Consider the following 6,742-nt stretch of genomic DNA (forward strand, 5'->3'; position numbering starts at 1 on the left):
GTCTGTGAAAATAGTCAACTGTGAAGATCCCGCAGACGTGGCCGAAGAAATTTATTGTCTGAAAGAACTAAACCACCCGAACATCATAAAATTATTTGAGGTGGTCAACACCAACCACCAGGTATACATGTTTATGGAATATGCCCGGGGAGGTACCTTATACAATTATCTAAAGAAGTGGGGTCCTTTCTCGGAGATGGCAGCACAAGCCCCATTCCGGCAGCTGCTGTCGGCCGTCCACTACTGTCACCAAAAACATATCGTCCACCGGGACATAAAACCCGAAAACATCCTGCTGGACATGGGGTTGAATATAAAACTGGCTGACTTCGGACTGAGTGCTGTGTTTATGGAGGAAAAACTCAGCACTTTCTGTGGCACTCCCAACTATAAGGCCCCAGAATTGATCCGGCTTGAACCATACGAGGGCCCGAAGGTGGACGTCTGGAGCATGGGGGTCGTGCTCTACGAGATGCTGACCGGAGTACGTCCGTTTGTGGGAGAAACCTTAGAACAACTCGCGGAGCACATCTTGAGTGGGGACTTTCCTATTCCGTCTTTTCTATCTGTACCGTGCCACACACTCTTAAAGATGATGATCGACATCGACCCCGGCCAAAGACCCAACCTGGGAATTATTATGCAAAATGGCTGGGTGAATATCAGGGAGGCTGAGGAAATGACCCCATACATAGAACCAGCCTGGACTGACATCGACCCCTAGGTCACTAAAATCATGCGGACACTCGGGTATGAGCAGGAAGAGATAGAGTCATCCCTCACGGAGAGGAAGTTTAATAGTGTGATGGGCACGTATCGGATATTACACATGAAACTTACCACCGGCATCCAAACAATAAAAGTAAGTCCCAGGTCCTCCTCTGACTCCAACATAACAGTTTGTACATACGAGGGGATTTGGGGATCAGAGACGAAGGGCAGCGACCCTCGGAATCCACCAACGAGCCCAGAGTTCAGTGTGCCCACCACCACACCACCGGGGGGCCTAGACTGGAGTATTGCCACCCCTCCAATTAGAGTGGAGGTGAAGAGGGTCATCCGGCCATGCAGTGAGCACTTGCAGAACATCAGCCAGCCTGGCAGTGTGCACTTGCAGAACAGCAGCCAGCCTGGCAGTGCGCTCTTGCAGAACAGCAGCCAGCCTGGCAGTGCGCACTTGCAGAACCCCCACCCGCCTGCCAGCGCGCACTTGGAGAACATCAGCCAGGCTGGCAGTGCGCACTTGGAGAACATCAGCCAGGCTGGCAATGCACACTTGCAGAACACCAGCCAGGCTGGCAGCAAACACTTGCAGAACACCAGCCAGCATGCCAGCGAACAATTGGGGAGTATTTCCCAGCCAGACACCAGGGGGGAATTAAGGAAACAGAAACTGAAGCCAGAACTCCAAGGTGACAGTAACGTGTTGCCTGTCACCCAGAACAGTAGCAGCCCCAGAAGCTGTAGTGGAGGCACAGAGGAGAGAACCACCAACAAAGGCCAAGCTAGGCCATCTTGTGAGGAGACCCGAGCCTCTTCACCTAACCATAGCCAGCGCAGAAAAGGGATGGCGAGGAGGGTTCTAGGATTTTTAAAAAGATGCTTCTGCTGTACAGGAGAAACTAAAAAACCACGCGTAAAAATTACACGGGTGGTACCTATTTAACATTCATGCATGGAGTGTCGGTGGCCACACTTCACGCAGCAAGACCAAGAAAAAAATTGGCCAGAGAGTGAAGAGAAGAAGTTAACTGAGTGAGACCATGACCGGACAGTACACCACAGCACACTAGACCAAAAGCGAGGGGAGGTCAATTCACCACTGCTCACCAGCCAGAACCTGAGTGGAGGATGGCTAACGACAGCTCACTTGGACAAACGCGAGGGGAGGTCAGTTCACCCCCGCTCACCGGCCAGAACCAGAGGGGAGGACAACTAACCACAGCTCACTCGGCCAAATGCGAGTGGAGGTCAGTACACCACAGCTCACTTGGCCAGTAACGCGAGGGGAGGTCAGTTCATCACCGTTAACGGGCCAGAACCTGAGAGGACAGTTCACCACCACTCACTCGTCCAAAAGCAAGGGGAAGTCAGTTCCCCACAGCTCACCGGCCAGAAGCTGCGGGGCGGTCAGTTCACCACAGCTCACTCAGCCAAACACGAGGGAAAGTCAGTTGACCACCGTTCACCGGCCAGAACCAGAGAGGACAGTTCACCACCGCTCACTCAGCCAAATGCAAGGGGAGGTCAGTTCACCACAGCTCATGGGCCAGAACCTGAGGGGAGGACAGCTAACCACAGCTCACTCTGCCAATGGTGCGGGGAGGTCAGTTCACCACAGCTCACCGGCCAGAAGCTGAGGGGATGTCAGTTTACCACCGCTCATCAGCCAGAACCTGAGGGGAGGACAGCTAACCACAGCTCACATGGGCAAACGTGAGGGGAAGTCAGTTCACCACCGCTCACCGGCCAGAAACTGAGGGGAGGTCAGTTCACCACCGCTCACCGGCCAGAACCTGAGTGGAGGACAGCTAACCACAGCTCACTTGGTCAAACGCGAGGGGAAGTCAGTTCACCACCAGTCACCTTCCAGAAGCTGCGGTCCCAGCCATGTTCAGTCACCAGGTTCTGTAGCCAGGTTCTTCAGCCAGGTTCTATCCAGGTTCTCCTGCCATATTCTGTCTAGGTTCTCTAGCCAAGTTCTGTAGCCTGGTTCTGTCCAGGATTTTTTGCCATGTTCTCTCGCTAAGTTCTGTCTCTAGGTTGTGTTTCTAGGTTCTGTGTCCAGGTTCTGTGTCTAGGTTCTGTTTCTAGGTTCTGTTTCTCTAGGTTCTGTGTCCAGTTTCTGTCCATGATCTTTTGCCATGTTCTGTCTCTTGGTTCTGTCTCTAGGTTCTGTGTAGGTTCTGTGTCTAGGTTCTGTGTGTAGGTTCTGTCTGATAGAAGTATTTAATTGAGCTATATGCCACAAATAGGAAGTGGGCTCTGTGCCACTAAAGAATAATCAATTGACTTTTAAAATGTTGAAAGATATTCTTTACTTCAAAACATTCAAAACCAATTTAGCCCATTCAATTGGAAGGCACTTGAAAACCCTATACCTATAACATAAGCATATTTTCCAACCGCATACACTTTTTATAGTAATGTGAAGAAATTCTGTACTTTAGTGAGTATATTGGCCTAATCCTGGTTGCTGTAGTTGTTTGTTTGTGTGTGTGTTTTGTTACTAATCCTCACCCGAGGATATTTTGATTTTTTGTCCGTTTTTTTAGAGAGAGAGAGGAAGGAAGGGAAGAGGAGGGAGGGGTAGGGAGAGAGAAACATCTATGTGAGACACATAGGTTGGTTGCCTCCTGTACACATCCCATTTGGGGCCCGGGATCGGACCTGCAACCCAGTTATGTGCCCTTGACGAGGAATCAAACCTGAGACCCTTTGGTGCACAAGCCAATGTTCTAACCACCGACGAACACCAGCCAAGGCCTAGTTGTTATAATAATTTAATCTCAAAATGTGAGTTTAACACACGGAAGTTTATTTCTCATTCAAGTGAAGTAAAAGTGGGTATTTCTGATTAACAGGTGGCTCTCCTGTGCATGGAGATTCAGTAACCTAGGCTCTTTCTGATTGTGACTCCACTTTGTTAGGTTTTTGAGGACACCAAAAAATGGAATATGTAAAGAAAAAAATTAATTGGATTATTACATTTATTTAACTATATAGTTTCCTACTGACTGGAGCATGAGATTCTTTCATTAGTTAGGCTAGGAAATAGTATACATCACTTCAGCTTACATTCTTTTGGCCAGAAGTTGGTCATATAGCCATACCTGATTTCAAAAAAGTCTGTACAGTGTGATTAAACATTGTGCCCAGGACGGAAGTTTAGTAATGTTAAAATACAGTTTGTGATAAGAATTCCTGTATTTTATCTTCAAAATATTTTTTTAATGTATTTTATTGATTTTTTTACAGAGAGGAAGGGAGAGGGATAGAGAGCTAGAAATATCAATGAGAGAGAAACATTGATCAGCCGCCTCCTGCACACTCCCCACTGGGGGATGTGCCTGCAACCAAGGTACATGCCCTTGACCGGAATTGAACCCAGGACCCTTGAGTCTGCAGGCAGATGCTCTATCCACTGAGCCAAACCGGTTCGGGCTACTTTTCTTTTTTTTTAAAGAGGAAATATATAGAAATGCAGACATCACTGATCTGTTAAATACATAAAATATTTTAGTCATCTGGTTCTTGGCAGAAGACAAAGTTGAAAAAGAGATTTGGTTATTTCTGACTTGCTAGGTGGTTAGCCCTATCTATGATAATAAGAATTAGGGATAAAGGAGTAAGAGAACTAAATTTTCTGAATGGTCACTATAAGTCAATTGCTCTTATAATGTTATCTTTTTAAAATTTTATCAACATTTTGAGGAAGTTACTGTACATTGTCTTTTTTAAAAAATATATATTTTATTGATTTTTTTCAGAGAGGAAGGGAGAGAGATAGTTAGAAACATCAATGAGAGAGAAACATCGATCAGCTGCCTCCTGCACACTCCCCACTGGGGATGTGCCTACAATCAAGTGTACATTTTCTCTTTATCGCTAAGGAATCTTCGGATTAGAGAACTCAAGGTCACAGGAAGTAAGTTCTAGGATTCAGGCTCAGGTTGTCATTTATAAAAATCATTAGATAGTGAAATGAGTAGCTAGTGAAAACTTGCCAGATGTATGAAAAGAAAAGGCTAATTAAAAACTCAATACCAGACTGAACCCTCGTTACAGTAAATGGGAACAAATTTAAATAATTATTTATAATTTTAATACAGTTTGAGAGGATATTGCATTGACATGTAAGAGCATTTGATGAAAATATGAACAATCTGTGAACAAATATATTTTGGAAGAAAAACAATTTTTAAACTGAAAGTAGCGCAATCATGAGATTGCCAAGTTTAGAATTAGGAGAATGAGTGTGGCTTAAAAGAAAAATTACCAAATTTGAGGACATATTTAGATTATAGGAAAGCAGAGGAGAGATGGAAATAACAGAAAAATAAGAAATGGAAGAGAGTTCCAGGAGATTATAATAAAAAACCAGAGATACTTGAGTCATATAGCAAACTGATGAAATAAAGTAGAAGAAATTGATTTGAAGACGAAGTTTCAGATGAAAATAGCTCACTGAGTACTGGAAAAAGCTTTTTAAAAAAGAAAACAATTTATCTTGAGAATTTAGAAAAATATTTTTTGTTTTTAGAGAGAGACATCGATGTGAGAAACATAAATTGGTTGCCTCCCACATACTCCCCAACCAGGGATTGAACCCACAACATGGGTATGTGCCCTGACCTGGAATCATACCTACCACCTTTAGGCATATGGGCTGTTGCTCCAACCAGCTTAGCCACACCAGCCAGGGCATTTTGGGGAAATTTTTAATGTCTAAGAAATAATATATGTATCCCAGCAGAAAAACCAAGCAAACTTCATAGAAGAAAAACAAAAAAAACACTCTCTTTGGCCTTTTTATCTACGTTACTAAACACTAGAAGATATTGTGAAAGTATTTATAGAGTTCTGAGGGAAAAGAATAGTGACACCAAAATGCTGCATTCAGTCAAATAGCTGTTCAAGTATAACATACAGATAATTTGGGGTATATAAAGGCTCAAAGTACTTGGATAAAATTACTTAAAGTGACAAATGAAAGATGACAAGCTATACCCCCAAATTAAGTCTAAGTAGATTAAATATGAAAGACAAAATTCCAGAATTTTAGAGGACTATCTTTATAATTTAAATGTTGTAAAAAGATTTTTTAAAATAAGACTCAAAGATTTAAATGTTTACTAACAGTGCTTAAGATTTCATTTATAGTTTATGTAATTGTGTGTTCTTTGAAATGATAAAAAACATAGAAGCCATTTAAAAGCTATCAACATGTAATTTTTAAAAGAAGTTATAAAATATATGTATACAAGGAGGTTCTGTACAATCTATAATAATAATTATCTAAATCGCCAAGCCGGTTTGGCTCAGTGGATAGAGCGGCGGCCTGCGCACTGAAAGGTCCCGGGTTCGATTCCGGTCAATGGCATGTACCTTGGTTGTGGGCACATCCCCATAGGAGGTGTGCAGGAGGCAGCTGGTCGATGTTTCTCTCTCATCGATGTTTCTAACTCTATCCCTCTCCTTTCCTCTCTGTAAAAAATCAATAAAATATATTTTAAAAAATAATAATAATTATCTAAATCTACATTTTGTTATAGAAACCCATGTTATATTTAGTACAAAAAAAACCTTTTTGTACTAAATATACAAATTCAGTACAAAAAGTAGGGTTGTGTGTGGCAGGAGAGGGAGGTAAAGAGACATGGAAATAGTGTGAACATATATCCAAGGTTTTAACAGTGGTGATCCTTGGGTGATAGAACTATAGGTGATTTTTACTTTCTTCATCTACTTTTCTATATAAGCTTAAAAAAACAACAACCTCCAGTTCATGCAATTGTTTTATTTTACATTTTACCTTTTCCTGAATCTCTTCCTACTCTACCTCTGTCTTAGACACTTACCCTGTAAATTATTTAATAAGTATTATTAATGATATAAATAACAAGTAAATTATTTCTTTGCTCATTTCTGGGTTTTTTCTAGATATCAATTACCAGTATAAAAAATATTCAAAGGCAATTTATTGACAGGAAGGCCACCATTTTTAAAATGTGCTTTGTTA

At 42.5% G+C, this 6,742-nt stretch overlaps 1 protein-coding gene across 1 annotated transcript in view; it reads left to right on the forward strand.

Annotated features, from left to right (window-relative positions):
* Positions 1-6,742, forward strand: part of ZC3H13 (zinc finger CCCH-type containing 13) — a 138,367-nt gene that overhangs the window by 46,175 nt on the left and 85,450 nt on the right.

Source organism: Myotis davidii, unplaced genomic scaffold, assembly GCF_000327345.1.
Source record: "Myotis davidii unplaced genomic scaffold, ASM32734v1 scaffold1947, whole genome shotgun sequence".
Classification (NCBI taxonomy): Eukaryota; Metazoa; Chordata; class Mammalia; order Chiroptera; family Vespertilionidae; genus Myotis; species Myotis davidii.